The following is an 18,551-nucleotide window of genomic DNA, read 5'->3' on the forward strand; positions in this document are numbered from 1 at the left end:
TTTTGTATCTTCATAGAAAGCAAACAGCTTATTTCAGAATGACAGGAATGGCATTTTTGAAATATGCAACCAAATGTTGAATTGTTGCTGTGAGGAATAGTAACATTCAACTTCTGTTTAAGTTGCTTTTCTTTCATCATCTTGACTCTTGGTCTTTTCTTTCTCTCTCCTGTTGCATTTTCTCCCGAGTGTTTTTTTTTTTTTTTTTTTTTTTGCGGTGCACGGGCCTCTCACTGTTGTAGCCTCTCCCGTTGCGGAGCACAGGCTCTGGACGCGCAGGCTCAGAGGCCAAGGCTCATGGGCCCAGCCGCTCCGCGGCGTGTGGGATCTTCCCGGTCCGGGGCAGGAACCAGTGTCCCCTGCCTGTATCGTCAGGCGGACTCTCAACCACTGCTCCCTCAGGGAAGCCCTTAACTTTAGCTCTTTACTTCTCAAACCATTACAGCATTTTAATGAAAATCACTCTGCATTAAAATGAATAGGCAAAATACCCCGCTACTGTGGATCACAGTCGTGATGAGGATCTGCATAGTTACTATTAAAAGAAAAAGTCAGGGCTTCCCTGGTGGCGCGGTGGTTGGGAGTCCGCCTGCGGATGCAGAGGACACGGGTTCATGCCCCGATCCGGGAAGATCCCACATGCCGCAGAGCGGCTGGGCCCGTGAGCCATGGCCGCTGAGCCTGCGCATCCGGAGCCTGTGCTCCGCAACGGGAGGGGCCACAACAGTGAGAGGCCCGTGTACCGCAAAAAAAAAAAAAAAAAAAAAAAAAAGAATAAGTCAGATATGTACATTCGCAAGCTTTCGTCCATATTGGAATGCCATTTGTAATGTAATTAATGACTTTTTTTCTTGGTTCTTTTTGATTGTGTATCATAGCATTTTATTTCCTTTCATTTTTAGATAAATGATTTTCAAGCTTCCTAACTTCATGACTAAAAGAATCAAATGTATTCTCTATGGAAAAATGTGTCCAACGTCTCAAAGTTCAGACAACAAGAGCACATTTTAATCCTCTTATTTAAACACATGGGTGAAATTGTACCGCTACTTAAATTTATACCTTAAAAAGGATGCCACACCCGAGTATCCTCTCTTGTAGTTATTTTTCCCCCCTGCATCACTTCAGATTGTTCCCGCTCTTTTGCCCTCTAAACACAATTCATTAACAAATAACAACTTTTGCCTCCTAAATATCTCTTCAACCCATTCATTTCTTGCCATATTTAGTACCTGTGACCTAATCCACAAATTACCATTTCCTTCCTGGACTATACAATAACCTCCTAACAGGGTTATCAATATTTCCTCCAGCCACTTTCCTAATCCATTTTCCACAGTGAAGTCAGATTAATCGTTCAAATAAATCATATCTGATCTTGGCACACTTCCCTGGTGGAAATGGCATTTTCTGGCTCTTATTTATTCTCTAACCTCATCCAGCCCCATACTTTTCCTTTGCTCTCTCTCCTCCAGCCACTATAGTCTTCATTTAGTTCTCATCGTCTCCCTCCCATCACAGGAACTTTGCCTATGGTGCCACCTCTCTGTGGAATGCTTTTCCTTCTCTCGTCATCAAATGAAGTTCTCAGGTCATTCATATTTTCCTCAGAGAAGCCTTTTTGGAATTCAATTAATTGCCTCTCACCTTAATATAAGATTCCATAGAACTATATTCTCTTTTGCAACACTGAAATATTGCATTAGTATGTGCAAATGTTATTACTATCTGTCCTTACTTTAGGGTATACAGTACATGAGGGCTGGATTTTTTCAGGACACCCATCCCCTAGAACAATCCAACCCCAAAACAACAATCAGTAGCTACTGTTACCAAGTCCAAGCTCACGCTGCTCTCCACACAACAGCCCAGTTCATTGAGAGATGAGTTGCTGGGGCAAGGAATAGCCAGCAGACCGAAAGACGGTGGGCTCATGCCCCAAAGAACCATCTTGCCTGAGTTAGAATTCAGGCTTCTTTTATACTAAAACGGGAGGGAGCAAAGTCAAAAATTTCTTGGTTCTGGTCAGCCTCTGGAAGGGATGTGTTCATTTCTTCCTCCCTGCAGTCACTCACAGGTGGACCTGGTCAGGATGTTTCCTGTGAGCTAAACAAAGGTGTTTTAGCTTCATGCTCATGACCTGGGAGGCAAGGATCCCAGAGATGGTCCATGATGTGTAATTTAAGCTTACAGGCAACACCCTTTTAGTGATTAACTTGTAATAGAATACAAAGGTTCTTCCCTGTTACAACTATGTGGCAGGCATGTGTTCTGCACCACAGATGTGCAATTTTACTTAACCCACAGAATAAATCCATAAATTGAGTATAGGTCCGATTATTTTTAAAATGAGGAACTGGAGGCAAAAAGAGGGCACCTAAATTGCGCAGGCCACCGAGCTGGGAAATGGGAGATTGGGGTTTTAAAACAAAAGTCTGTAGGACTTAGCAGAAGCCTGCTAAGAACCTATATGATATGCTGCCTCGCAGGGTAGACGGTTACTGAACATGAGTGAAATGAATAGCTGTTCTACTTCTCAGGACAATCATGATGACCTAAATGTGTGTTTCTACTCATATATTCAAAAACTGGATGCTAATTTATTCAATATATAGCTTAAGTCAAACAATATCAAATATAGCCTCCAAATTTAGTGAAATCCATTTGGTGTCCTTTATGTGACATAGTGCAGACAAACAGAGACAATGTAATTGTGTTTACATAAATTAGGTCAAAACTTATGCAGCTTCTGTATGTAAGCTTAAAACTGAAAAATATTTGAATGTTTTCTTACATAGTGAATAACATTTGTATGTATAGTAAAGGATTTTGATGGTGTTTTCTGAACATATTATTCAGACAAAAAATGAACTTGATAATTTACTTATTGATTAATGAAAGGTGGATCAAGGTTTATTCTGTTAACCTGTTGTTTTAGATCATGACATCTCTCTTATACAGAATGCATCTACTTTGTGATAAGCACCTAGGTGTTATGTATTTAAATATAAGTAAAGTAAATAGCTCTACTTTCCATACGTTTGGTCTATTGGGAGAAACCACAACAACAAAAAATAACAGTGCCGTTTGATAAGTGTATAAATTGAGAGGAGTAATTTATCCACGAAAAATTTTCAGGACCAATAAGAGTCAGCCAGTTGAATATTGGAAAGGATTGTTTTCTCTCTTTGTAAAATTAGAGTTGTAACAATTTTCATTTGGAGGCTCAAGAGTGGTTTATTACGACTGTAGTATAGGATGTCATTGATTCGATTTTGCAGACATAGACAAGACGGGCATGGAGATTGTGAAAAATGAAGCTAAACATGTTAGCATTGGCCAGATCATGAAGGGGCTTAATGCTGTGTTAAGAATGTCAACTTTTTCCTAAATGTTAATGGACACAAAAACATGTAGCAGAAGAGTGACAAATTCATATGGTCATTCAAACAAAATCATCTTTGAGAAGAGTGTGTAGATAGGGATGAGAGGGAGATTTTTTTCCAGTAGAAATAGCAGTTAGAATGCTATTTTAGTAAACCAAAAATTATGAGCACTACACTAAGATTGTTGCATTAGGTCAGAAAAGAAATGGAAGAACCAACCTGATATGGTGACTTATTGAAAATGAGCGATGAAGGAAGGGAGGAAGCAAAGATTAATATCAGACTGTGAACTTTCACAATTGATGGAATGAGGATGTCTTTCTGTCTTACTGTCCCATGCAAACCGTCTTGGACATAACAGGATCCTCATTTGGGGAGGATTTAGGCATGCTCTCTAGTGTAGATCATTTGATTTAAACTCCCAAAAGAAACTTTAAACCTGAGGCAAGGTACAAGCTTAATTTCCAGGTAAGAACATTCAGGAATAAAGAAATTTCTGAGTGTTATGTGGCTAATAAATGGGTAAACTAAGAGGTGAATCCAGATCCATTACTCTCCGTGGAAATTAATAACTATCGATTGTCTGCTGCGTGAAAGATGAAAAGCATCAAACAGTTAAGGAGATGAATTCTTTTTTTTTTTTTTTTTTTGCGGTACGGGCCTCTCACAGCTGTGGCCCCTTCCGCCGCGGAGCACAGGCTCCGGACGCGCAGGCCCAGCGGCCATGGCTTACGGGCCCAGCCGCTCCGCGGCATGTGGGATCCCCCCGGACCAATACACGAACCCGTGTCCCCTGCATCGGCAGGCGGACTCTCAACCACTGAGCCACCAGGGAAGCCCGAGGAAGTACTCTTGATATTAAGTATCATTTGAAAGAAAAGGAAGAGGGACTAGGCATAAAGAGCAGATAAACAAGGGAGTCATGAGTGAGTCTTACGGGGATCATAATGAATGATGAAGACCAAAGCTTAGTTGAAGGGTGAAGGCAGTTACTCTGCAGAATATGCCAGGGCAGGATGGTCCTTTTGTTAGCTCTTTTCCAGAACACAAAAGGGTAGGGGCAGTTCTTGGCCATCTCTGCTTTCTAGAAACCCCAGGCTCAGATAAAGTTCAACACTCTCATCTGTTTTTTCAATGAAAATGATTGGTTAAAGTAAAATAGCTGTGTAGCGGGGATAATTTAGTAGTTCATGCTAAATAGAAGGTGACAATATTTTTTTTAGTAATTCCAATTATTAGAGTTACTCTATGTGACATAACAGCTATGTACATAATAGATCATTTATTCTACAATCGTCACCTTTTTTTCTTATTTTGTTTTCCCTAGGATTCAAAACTTGTTTCCTGCTAGGTACTTCATGTTTCCATACTTACAGTCTCTAAAAATTTACGGTTCCAAATGCTCAAAATCTAACTCATCTTTCCAGAATCTTTCCAAAATCTAACTCATCTTTCCAAAACATCTTTATTCTATATTCCTCCTATAAATATCCATCCAAACATTCATACTGGAAACTTCAGAGTGACCCAAGGCTCCTTCCAATCTCTCACAGAGAATCTTACAGAGAAATGGTATAAAACATATTAATTTTAAAGCCTAAATTGCTCTAAATTGCTTTAGGTTTTTATTTGAACAGTTGCTTTGTCTTCTTACTCTTATCTCAGTCCTAGACCATCCAATCCCATCCACTTTGTTGTGAGTTGCATAATAATAATAGACAGTATTGTTTGCTTGCTAATTGAAAAAAAGGGAAACAAGAACACACTTGTTCATTTCTTATGCTAGTATTACGAGATTTTGCCAATGTATTGTTCTGTGTAGCGTGTACAATATTTTTTCATGAATCTTAAAGACCTTTATGTCATATCACCAAGTGGTTCTCCTAGCCTCCTCTGCTCTCATCTCACAGCATTTTCGGCCTTTACTCTGGCATCCAGCGTATACCTGCATGTACCTTGCACAGTACGTCTCCCTTCCTGGTATACAAATGCCCTTCTTACTCATGTGGACAATGCCCGTCATCCTGTAAGACCCACCTGACAGTTAACTTTCTTTCATATGCCTTTGAAGACTATGCTTTAAACATAACCTTGTGTGCGTTTTTACTTTCTACTGTAATTTCTTATTTTAGACCCCCCCCTTCTCTAATCTAGACTGTGAACCAGCTGAGGGCACAGACCACAGGAGAAAGGTGTATAGGAAAATAGATAAAAGCATAGTTTCTAGATGACAATGATTAAATCCCACTTCTGACCACAATATATATGAACAGGGTAATTCGGGAGAAATTACTTCTTCAGACCTCAAATTCCTCGCCTGCAAATTAGGAAAATTAATAGTACATATCTTATAGGCCTGTAACATTCTTTAATTTTATCTGTGTAAATTAGTTAGAAAAATGCCCACCATGCAAGGTGCTTACTATAGTAGTAGTGATATTTTTGTCATTTTCACTATTGTAATTACGATTTTTAACTTTTTAGTACCTAACGTGAGTCAGCTGGTATGCTTTGTAATGTTAACATACTTAATCCTCACACCTGAGTTCTTTTCTATTCTCCCTATTTTACAGGTGAGGAAACTAAAGCATAGAGAGCTGTAGAGGATTTAAACTCAGGCAATCATACTTCAACGCCCTTACAAAGAATCACTATAGTTTATGCCTCAATAAGGAATAAAATGTCTGATTATAAATGAATTATCGAACGAGAGGCCCATTTTGCTGAAGTGAAAGAGCCTGAGCTCACCTCCTCTCACGAGCACACCAAAATCACAACTATCGGCAAAACAACCATTGATTAAAAGCACTGGAACCTACCAGAAAAGATCTTCTACAGCTAAAGACATAAAGAAGGAACCACAAGACCGGTGGGGGTGGGGGGGAACGCACTAGCGATATAATCAAATCCCGTCCCCCCGCCCCCGTGCGTGACCGACCCACACACTGGAGAATAATTATATTGCAGAGGTTCTCCCACAGAAGCAAGAGTTCTGAGCTCCATGTCAGGCTCCCCAGCCTTGGGACCCGCACCAGGAAGATGAGCCCCCAGAGCATTTGGCTTTGAAGGCTGGTGGAGCTTAACTGCAGGAGCCCCGCAAGACTGGGGGAAATAGAGACCTCACCCTTAAGGGCGCACACAAAATCTCATGCGCACCGGGACCCAGGGCAAAAGAAGTAATTTGATAGGAGCCTGGGCCAGACCTACCGGCTGGTCTTGGAGAGTCTCCAGGGAGGCAGCGGGAAGCGTCTGGGGCTCATCCTGGGAACACAGGCACTGGCGGCAGACACACATTGGGGAGCTTCAGCGGCGGCTGACATCCTGGCTCATTAGCTCCAAGATCCGGCCCCACCCAACAGCCTGCAAGCTCGGTGCGGGGACGCCTCGGGGCAAACAACTACCTGGGCGGGGTCACAGCCCCACCCAGCAGCAGACAGGCTGCCTAAAGACTAAAGACACTACAGCTGCATCTGGGCTTGCCCAGCTCCACCCAACCAGTGGACAGGCACTGGCCCCTCCCACCAGGAAACCCGCACACGCCTCTGGACCAGCCTCATCCACTAGGAGGCAGCCACCAGAAAGAAAACGATGAGCCTGCAACACAGGCCAGACCCTACCCTGGCACCAGCGGGGCTCTGGCTTGGACCACTGGCAGGCCAACGCAACCTCAGGGACACCCAGGACCCCATACCCAACTGTGTCAGGAACCAATGCCCCCACTACCAACGATCTGAAAGGAGCTCTAGGATCTCTGGGCCCTGCAGCCAGATTACAGGAACCAGCTCTGCCTGCCAATGGCCCAGAGCTAACAGCAGGGTCTGGCCTCATCTGCTAGTGGGTGGGCAACAGCCCCGGAGTCGTCAGGACCCTGCCACCAGTGAGCCCACACTAGCCCCAAGGGCGCCCTAGGATTCTGCAACCAGCCACCTTGTAACCAGACTCTGCTAAACAGCAGCCAGCAGCATCCACATAGGGCAGGACCTGGCAACCAACCGGACTAGGGGCCTAACAGAGCACCCGCATAGTCAGCCCACCACAACAGAAGGACCCATGTAGCCCTCTTAGGGGGGACCCCGAAAGCATACAGCTTGGGTGATGAGAGGGGAGTGCATTGCTGGGAAGCACAGGACGCCTCCTACAGAAGGCCACTCCTCCAAGTTTGAGAATCATAACTAATTTACCATAGACATAAAAATACAAATAGCAACTTAGACAGAATTAGGCGACAGAGGAATATGTTTCAGATGAAAGAACAAGATAAAACCCAAGAAGAAGAGCTGAGTGAAGTCGAGATGGGCAACCTACACAAGAAAGAGTTCAGAGCAATTGTAAAGATGATCAAAAAACTCAGGAAGAGAATGGATGCACAGAGCAAGAAGTTAGAAGTTTTTAACGAAGAGTTAGAAAATATAAAGAACAACCAGAGACGAAGAGTATAATAACTGAAATGAATGTTCAGGTGAGAATTGGAGTCTAAGAATGATGAATTATTACCAAAGGGCACATATCAAGTTAACTGGCAGAGCCACTAACTGAAACCAACTATTGGACTCAAGAGCAATGAAGGTTTTCCTGCATCTTCTTATTATTGAGGCATGCCATATCAATTCTTAATAAATAAATATCATCTTATTTATATTAAACAGAATATTAAAATAAACAAGAAACTCATATGTATCTTTTCTGATAAAATGAATAGAAATGCTGGATTACAAAATCTTATATAATAAAATACTCGTTTCACAGAACATCCATAAGGGTGTCCTATTATCTATATTGGCCAATTTGTGGCACTGGAATCTTGATAAGTTGAGATGAAGAAAAATATTTCTCTTTCCAATACCTGCTGGATTTCTTTTTCTTTCTTTAATTCATCCATTCATTCAAGTGCTGTTTTTCCGTTTATTCCATAAATATATTTGAATATATATTACAGGCCAGGCACTCTGCTTTACGTAGTCAGTGCTGAAAAGACTAACATGGTTTCTGCTGTCAAAGTACCTGACTCTAGGTGATCTTTATTTTGTATCTTCATAGAAAGCAAACAGCTTATTTAAGAATGACAGGAATGGCATTTTTGAAATATGCCACCAAATGTTGAATTGTTGCTGTGAGGAATAGTAACATTCAGCTTCTGTCTAAGTTGCTTTTCTTTCATCATCTTGGCTCTTGGTCTTTTCCTTCTCTCTCCTGTTGCATTTTCTCCCCAGTTTTATTTTTATTTTTTTCTCGGTACGCGGGCCTCTCACTGCTGTGGCCTCTCCCGTTGCGGAGCACAGGGTCCGGACGCGCAGGCTCAGGCGGCCATGGCTCACAGGCCCAGCCGCTCCGCGGCATGTGGGATCTTCACGGACCGGGGCACGTACCCGTGTCCCCTGCATTGGCAGGCGGACTCTCAACCACTGCGCCACCAGGGAAGCCCTTCCCCCCAGTTTTGATGGTTGCAGTGTTACTGAGCTATTATGCAAAATGAAAGAATTGCCATTTTCTATCTGAAATGCTCAAAGTTTATATTTTAAGCTCAAGAATATATTTTAAAGATGTTTACCTTCTTTTCTGCTCAATTTCAATTTTATGTTTTCAGGGATGGTTCTCTCTAATCTTTCTACCCTGGATTTTGCTGATGAGGCAGAGTTTTAAGAGTATTCTGATACCTCCTGAGAAGAGAGAAGGTTCTAAATCGAGTATTACAAGGGAAGTCCTCTCATTCTAGATTCTGTACAAATTCCTATCTCTTCCATAGCAGTTAGGGGTTTTTTATTGTTCAACTATCTTATTCCCACCACATTTAGGTTATAGTAGAACATGAATTTATGAAAAGGACATACAAATATGAATTTAAAGATGAAAATTATATTGTTATTATATGATGGGTCAAAATTCTTGATGATTATTTTAGTGTCAGAAAAATATTAATATTTTAAACTAAATATAGGAAAGAAAAAGAAAAAAGTTATAATCAGACATGGAAATGTTTCTTTACCAACTTATAATTAAATGTTGTAAATTACCCTTGAAATTAAAAAAAAAGAAATCAGTGGGTATCAATATATTCAGACAGTAGGTAAACCTAGAAAACTTGCTCAATTAATTGCTCATTGGGATTCTGTAAATACATAAAACTGAATCAGAGAAGACCCTGTTTAAAAGGCAAAACCTTACAATTTGCACTAAAATGATATAATTAATATGTAAATTAAGTATTGAGTGTTTCTCCTACTTCCATTATTCGAAACACTAAACACTAAGTATTTAGTGTTTCTCCTACTTTGCGGAATTATGCTTTTTAGCATTTTCTGGCTAATGTAACCTAGTGTAAATTGACAAGAGATCAATGAATAGCCATAGATATAAAAAACTATCTTCCAAAGATGCTACCAAAATGGTAAGTGAGCTGTGACACGTATAGGAACTTTAAGACGCAACTGGTGATTAAAAATTCATGATGTAAATGTACAATATCATTCTTACTCAGCAATTAATTACTTCCATTCCATTGGAGTTATGGAAATAAATCATTTGGCTTTGTTCAGCTGCTTGAATATTTTTGTTTAAACTCCTTTAGTTTTTACATTGTTTTAAAGATCACCAGGAGGAAAAAAAAAAGAAAACTATAAAATAATATGTTCTTGTGTTACTTAGTGAAGACAGAAGCTAATAACTGAAAAACTTCTATGGTTTGAGAACAGTTTTCTTTATTATTTTTATTAATTTTTTAAAAATTTATTTTATTGATGTATAGCTGATTTACAGTGTTGTTAATTTCTACTGTACAGCAAAGTGATTCAGTTATATATATATATACATTCTTTTTCATCACGGTTTATCACAGGATATTGAATATAGTTACCTATGCTCTACAGTAGGACCTTGTTTTTTATCTATTCTATATATAATAGTTTGCATCTGCTAATCCCAAACTCCCAATCCATCCCTCCCCCACGTCCCCTCCCCCTTGGAAACCACAAGTCTGTTCTCTATGTCTGTGAGACAGTTTCCGTTTTGTAGATAAGTTCATTTGTGTCATATTTTAGATTCCACATGTAAGTGTTATCATATGGTATTTCTCTTTCTCTGTCTGGCTTACTTCACTTAGTATGAAAATCTTGAGGCCCATCTATGTTGCTGCAAATGGCATTATTTCGTTCTTTTTATGGAAGAGTAATATTCTATTGTATGTGTATACCACATCTTCTTTATCCATTCATCTGTCAATGGACATTTAGGTTGTTCCCATGTCTTAGCTATTGTGAATAGCGCTGCTGTGAACACTGGGGTGCATGTATCTTTTTGAATTAGAGTTTTGTCTGGATATATGCCCAGGAATGGGATTGCTGGATCATATGGCAACTCTATTTTTAGTTTTTTATGGAACCTCCATACTGTTTTCCATAGTGGCTGCACCAATTTACATTCCTACCAACAATATAGGAGGGTTCTTAACAGGCATCTTTTGATTCAACATATTTACAAAAATAGCCAGGCAGTCAGCAAGCTGTAGTTTTCTGACCCTTGTTCAAGAGACACTCTGGAAAACACAAACCAGTTAAAAAATAGGCAAGATCTGAACAGACACTATGTAGAAGATAATGTGCCATTAGCCAGTAAGTATACAAACAGTTCAATCTCTCAAGTCACCAGAGAGTTTGTGATCAAATTCCCTCCCTGACAGCCCAGGAGGCCTTCAGGTACTTCTTCTAACTGGGCAGGAGGCAGCGATGCAAATGAGATCAGTGATGAGAGCATCCTGGGGCAGCTCTCCCCATCCAGAACAAGGGGGGCCATCCCTGTCTACTCTTTATTTACATCGAGAGTATTCAGGACCCTCCTTGGAGCCTTCAGATACACGTAAAAACTGTATATCATGCCATTTAGCAAGTAAGGGAGGAAAGACCACATCTGGTGAAATCACTGATATGATGTAATGAAAATTTCCAAACCATCCTTCCTGAAGGTAAAATTCTTGCCTCATGAGAGGAGAATTGGACAATGGGATTACAGAGAGGAGGCAAAGAGATTTCCAAAGTCCTTTCTGCTTGGTCAGCTGTAATATGCTTCCTCTGAACATTGCTGATCTCAAACATTTTATTTTATTTTATTTATTTATTTTTAATAGATCTTTATTGGAGTATACTTGCTTCACAATGCTCTGTTAGTTTCTGTTGTACACCAAAGAGAATCAGCCACATGCATACACATGTCCCCATATCCCCTCCCTCTTGGGTCTCCCTCTGACCCTCCCTATCCCACCCCTCTAGGTGGTCACAAAGCACCGAGCTGATCTCCTTGTGCTATGCAGCTGCTTCCCACTAGCCATCCATTTCATATTTGGTAGTGTATATATGTCCATGCCACTCTCGCTTCGCCCCCACCCTGTGGGGTTCCCGCTCCCACCCTGTGTCCACAAGTCCATTCTTGATGTCTACATCTTTATTCCTGCCATTCCTGCCAGGTTCATCAGTACGATTTTTAAATTTTTTTTAGATTCCATATATATGCGTTAGCATACAGTATTTGTTTTTCTCTTTCTGACTTACTTCACTCTGTATGACACTCTAGGTCCATCCACCTCACTACAAATAACTCAACTCCATTTCTTTTTATGGCTGAGTAATATTCTACTGTATATATGTGCCACATCTTCTTTATCCATTCATCTGTTGTTGGACATTTAGGTTGGTTCTATGTCCAGGCTATTGTAAATAATGCTGCAATGAACATTGTGGTGCATGTCTATTTTTCAATTATGGTTTTCTCAGGGTATATGTCCAGTAGTGGGATTGCTGGGTCATCTGGTAGTCCTATTTTTAGTATTTTAAGGAACCTCCATACTGTTTTCCACAGTTGTATCAATTTACATTCCCACCAACAGTGCATGAGGGTTCCCTTTTCACCACACCCTTTCCAGCATTTATTCTTTCCAGATTTTTTGATAATAGTCATTCTGACCAGCGTGAGGTGATACCTCATTGTAGTTTTGATTTGCATTTCTCTAATAATTACGTGATGTTGAGCATCTCTTCTTGTGCCTCTTGGCCATCTGTATGTCTTCCTTGGTGAGATGTCTATTTAGGTCTTCTGCCCATTTTTTAACTGGATTGTTTGTTTCTTGGATATTGAGCTCCATGAGCTGTTTGTATATTTTGGAGATTAATCCCTTTGTCTGTTGTTTCATTTGCAAATATTTTCTCCCATTCTGAGTGTTGTCTTTTTGTCTTATTTATGGTTTCCTTTGCTGTTCAAAAGCTTTTCAGTTTCATTAGGTCCCACTTGTTTATTTTTGTTTTAATTTCCATTACTCTAGGAGGTGGGTCAAAAAAGATCTTGCTGTGGTTTACATCAAAGAGTGTTTTTCCTGTTTTCCTCTGAGAGTTTTATAGTGTCTGGTCTTACATTTAGGTCTTTAATCCATTTTGAGTTTATCTTTGTGTATGATGTTAGGTAGTGTTCTAATTTCATTCTTTTACATGTAGCTGTCCAATTTTCCCAGCTAATTGAAGAGGCTGTCCTTTCTCCATTGTGTGTTCTTGCCTCCCTTGTCATAAATTAGGTGACAATATGTGCATGGGTTTATCTCTGGGCATTCTATCCTGTACCATTGATCTATATTTCTGTTCTTATGCCAGTACCATGCTGTCTTGATCACTGTAGCTTTGTGGTATAGTTTGAAGTTGGGGAGCCTGATTCCTCCAGTTCCGTTTTTCTTTCTCAATATTGCTTTGGCTATTCACGGTCTTTTGTGTTTCCATATGAATTATAAAATTTTTTGTTCTAATTGTGTGAAGAATGCCATTGGTAGTTTGATAGGGATTGCATTGAATCTGTAGATTGCTTTGGGTAGTATAGTCATTTTCACAGTATTGGTTCTTCCAATCCAAGAACATGGTATATTTCTCCATCTGTTTATGTCATCTTTAAGTTCTTTCACTAATGTCTTATAGTTTTCTGAGTACAAGTCTTTCGCCTCCTTAGGGAGGTTTATTCATAGGTATTTTATTCTTTTTGTTGTGATGGTAAATGGGATTGTTTCCTTAATTTCTCTTTCTGATTTTTCGTTGTTGGTATATAGAAATGCCAGAGATTTCTGTGCATTAATTTTATATCCTGCAACCTTACCAAATTCATTGATTAGTTCTAGTAGTTTTCTGGTGGCACTTTTAGAATTTTCTATGTATAGTATCATGTCATCAGCAAACAGTGACAGTTTTACTTCTTCTTTTCCAATTTGTATTCCTTTTATTTCTATTTCTTCTCTGACTGCCATGGCTAGGACTTGCAAAACTACGTTGAATAAGACTGGCAAGAGTGGGCAACCTTGTCTTGTTCTTGATCTTAGTGGAAATGCTTTCACTTTTCGCCATTGTGTATGATGCTTGCTGTGGGTTTGTCATATATGGCCTTTTTATGTTGAGGTAGGTTCCCTCTACGCCCATTTTCTGGAGAGTTTTGATCATAAATGGGTGTTGAATTTTGTCAAAAGCTTTTTCTGCATCTATTGAGATGATCATATGGTTTTTAGTCCTTAAGTTGTTAATGTGGGGTATCACATTGATTTATTTGCGTATATTGAAGAATCCTTGCCTACTTGGGATAAATCCCACTTGATCATGGTGTATGATCCTTTTAATGTGTTGTTGGATTCTGTTTGCTAGTATTTTGTTCAGAATTTTTGCATCTATGTTCATCAGTGATATTGGTCTATAATTTTCTTTTTTTGTGATATCTTTTTCTGGTTTTGGTATCAGGCTGATGGTGGCTTCATAGAATGAATTTGGGAGTGTTTCTCCCTCTGCAATTTTTTGGAAGAGTTTGAGAAGGATCAGTGTTAGCTACTCTTTTTTTTTTTTTTTTTTTAAGAAGATGTTGGGGGTAGAAGTTTATTAATTAATTAATTTATTTTTGCTGTGTTGGGTCTTGTTTCTGTGCGAGGGCTTTCTCCAGTTGTGGCAAGCGGGGGCCACTCTTCATCGCGGTGCACGGGCCTCTCACTGTCACGGCCTTTCTTGTTGTGGAGCACAGGCTCCAGACGCGCAGTCTCAGTAGTTGTGGCTCACGGGCCCAGTTGCTCCGCGGCATGTGGGATCTTCCCAGACCGGGGCTCGAACCTGTGTCCCCTGCATTGGCAGGCAGATTCTCAACCACTGCGCCACCAGGAAAGCCCGTTAGCTATTCTTTAAATGTTTCATAGAATTCACCTGTGAAGCCATCTGGTCCTGGATTTTTGTTTGTTGGAAGATTTTTAATTATGGTTTCAATTTCATTACTTGAGACAGGTCTGTTTATGTTTTCTAATTCTTCCTGGTTCAGTCTTAGAAAATTGTATCTTTCCAAGAATTTTTCCATTTGTTCATGGTTGTCCATATTATTGGCATATAGTTGTGTGTAATAGTCTCATAATTCTTTGTATTTCTGCAGTGTCAGTTGTGATTTCTCCTTTCTCATTTCTAATTTTATTGATTTGTGTACTCTCCCTTTTTTTCTTGATGAGTCTGGCTAAGGGTTTATCAATTTTGTTTATCTTCTCAAAGAACCAGCTTTTAGTTTTAGTGATCTTTGCTATTGTTTTCTTCATTTCTATTTCATTTATTTCTGCTCTGATCTTTATAATTTCTTTTCTTCCACTGACTTTGGATTTTCTTTGTTCTTCTTTCTCTAGTTGTTTTAAGTGTAGGGTTAGATTGTTTATTTGAGATTTTTCTTGTTTCTTGAGGTGAGATTGAATTGCTATAAACTTCCCTCTTAGAACTGCTTTTGCTGCGTCCCATAGGATTTGGGTTGTGTTTTCATTGTCATTTGTTTCTATGTTTTTTTAAATTTATTCTTTGATTTCTTCAGTGATCTCTTTATTTAGTGCACTCTTTATTTAGTAGTGCACTGGTTAGCTTCCATATATTTGTGTTTTTTACAGTTTTTTTCCTGTAATTGATTTCCAATCTCATAGCGTTGTGATCAGAAAAGATCTTGATACGATTTCAATTTTCTTAAATTTTCCAAGTCTTGATTTGTGACCCAAGATGTGATCTATCCTGGAGAATGTTCCATGTGCACTTGAGAAGAAAGTGTATTCTGCCACTTTTGGGTGGAATGTTCTATAAATTTCAATTAAATCTATCTGGTCTTTTGTGTCATTTAAAGCTTGTGTTTCCTTATTTATTTTCTGCTTCAATGATCTGTCCGTTGGTGTAAGTGGCGTGTTAAAGTCCCCTACTATTATTGTGTTACTGTCGATTTCTCCTTTCATGGTGGTTAGCATTTGCCTTATGTATTGAGGTGCTCCTATGTTGGGTGTATAAACATTTATAATTGTTATATCTTCTTCTTGGATTGATCCTTTGATCATTATGTAGTGTCCTTCTTTGTCTCTTGTAATAGTCTTTATTTTAAAGTCTATTTTTTCAGATATGAGTATTGCTACTCCAGCTCTCTTTTGATTTCCATTTGCATGGAATATCTTTTTCCATGCCTTCACCTTCAGTCTTTATGTGTCCCTAGGTCTGAAGTGGGTCTCTTGTTGACAGCATATATATGGGTTTTGTTTTTGTATCCATTCAGCCAGTCTGTGTCTTTTGGTTGGGGCATTTAATCCATTTACATTCAAGCTTATTATTGATATGTATGTTCCTACTACCATTTTCTTAATTGTTTTGGGTTTGTTTTTGTGGGTCTTTTTCTTCTCTTGTGTTTCCCTGCCTAGAGAAGTTTCTTTAGCATTTGTTGTAAAGCTGGTTTGGTGGTGCTGAATTCTCTTAGCTTTCGCTTGTCTGTAAGGCTTTTGACTTCTCTGTCTTCTCAATCCATGCCTCCATTCTATTTCCAAGATTCTGGATCAACTTTACTATCATTACTCTGAATTCTTTTTCAGGTAGATTTCCTATTTCTTCTTCATTTATTTCATCTTGTAGGTTTTTACGTTGCTCCTTCATCTGTGACATATTTTTTGCCGTCTCTTTTTTTTTTTTTTTTTTTTTTACTGTGAGTGGAATTGTGTTCCTGTCTTACTGGTTGTTTGGCCTGAGGTTTCCAACACTGGAGTTTGTAGGCTGTTGGGTAGAGTTGGGTCTTGGTGTTGAGATGAGAACCTCCATGAGACTTCACTTCAATGAATATTCCCTGGGGTCTGAGGTACTCTGTTAGTCCAGTGGTTTGGACTCAAAGCTCCCACCACAGGAGCTTCAGCCCGACCCCCGGCTCATGAACCAAGGTCCCGCAAGACATGTGTGGTGGCAAAAAGCAAAAACAAAAACAGAGAACAATAACAAAGTAAAAAATAAAATTAGACTAGGAACCTAACAGATATGTTAGAAAGAATATAAAAATAAAAATATAGATGAATCAACAACTGGAAGGTACAACAGTACAGAATAGTAAAAAAAAGAGGAGGAGGGAAAAGAGAAAAAAAAAAAGAAAAGAAAAAAAATGGGGAAAAGGCCTTGGCTGTGGAAGGCAGGGCCTAAACAACGGCAAAGTTTGGGTGGTGGGCGGGGCCTACACTCAGGGCCCACAGGGCTGGAAAAGGCCCTGGGGGCTGTGGGGGGTGGGGCTTAGGCTCAAGGAACAGAAGGGGCCCAGGCGTGCCACCCCCCCATTTGTCTCAGAGGGCAGCGGACCTCACCTGGGAGCCCAGCAGGCTTCCTGGGCTCTAGGGGGCAGGGCAAATGCCCACCTTTCCTCTCCTGCTCCTCCTGTCTGGAAGGGCCCCTCCCACCTGCCTCTCCTCTTCTCCCCTAGGCCTCCTTCCTATGCCCCAGGGCCCACGAGGCCTGGAGGGGGTTTGGAGGGCAGGGGACCAGCCTGGGAGCTCAGCAGGCTCCCCGGGCCAAGTGGGCCGCACGACTGCCCTCCACTCCTCTCCCACTCCTCCAGGAGGGCCCCTCCTGTCTACCTCCCCTGATCTCTCTGGCCTCAGGGGCACCGATCCTGTCTGGCCTCCGCTTCTCCTCCCCTCTCTGTCCCCCCACATCCTACCGGTTTACTTGGGGGTTCCTTCCATCTCCTTGGCGTCAGTGTCCCCCACCAATAGCCGGCAGGTGCCCTAGATGTGGGGAGACGTTAACTCGGTGTCTTCCCACACTGCCATTTTGACTCTGCCCTCTCTTTTCTTTATTATTAGTGGTTTAGAATGCTTTGTACTTCTTTGGCTATGGAAGAACTTTGATATCTCCATTGGTTCCTCCTGCTGTAGCTCCTGTTCCTGTCACCTCTCACTTCGCTTCCCCCTAAGGGAGATTTGAGAAGAGATGAAAGTCACCAATCACCCCAAGGCTCTGCACTGGACTCCTACTCCTTTACGTGTGCTACCTGGTCATGTTGGCCTCCTGTGGATGCAAACGCTGGGTGACAGTTGTCAGCCTCATGTTGTACAATCTTTCTCAGCTGGTAAAGAACCCCACTGTTTATATTCAGGTGAGGTCATCCCATCCCTATTTGAGTCCTCAGCCCCTCACTATCCTCTAGAACACCTACTCATGTGTTCAGACAATAAACAATATACGGAATAACTAAGACTCAGCACTTCCAGATCACAGGGATAAAATAGTGAATATCATCACTTTCCTCATGAAATTACTATTTTTGGAGGTGGAGACAGAAAATGTATAAATATTGAAGATTGTTTCAGATCGCAAAAAGCACAGTAAAGAACATTAGAGGTTGGAGAGACTGGTAGGGACACCCTGTGAAGGTGACATGTGAGGTGAGAATTAAATGACAAATAGAAGGAAGTATGTGAAGATCATACAGTAGAGTATTTCAAGTTTGGTAGTTTTAAAGAGAAAACTCTGGAGGAAGAAAAAGTGAGAGAAGGGAAGCCAGTGCGGCTGAAATTAGATGAATGAGAGGGGTGGCTGAAAGTGATGTTAGAAAAGATGTGAAGATACAGCCAGTAGGCCCCCAAAAACAATGATAAGGTAACCGTGATGTCCTATTGGAGATAAGAATTACCTCTAAAATTACCATATGATCCAGCAATCCCACTCCAAGGCATATATCCAGAAAAAAACTATAATTCAAAAAGATATATGCACCCCTATGTTCATAGAAGCACAATTCACAATAGCTAAGGCATGGAAACAACCTAAATGTCCATTGACAGATGAATAGATAAAGATGTGGTAGATATATACAATAGAATACTACTCAGCCATAAAAAAGAATGAAATAATGCCA

Source organism: Grampus griseus (assembly GCF_964374135.1).
Source record: "Grampus griseus genome assembly, chromosome: 4".
Lineage (NCBI taxonomy): Eukaryota > Metazoa > Chordata > Mammalia > Artiodactyla > Delphinidae > Grampus > Grampus griseus.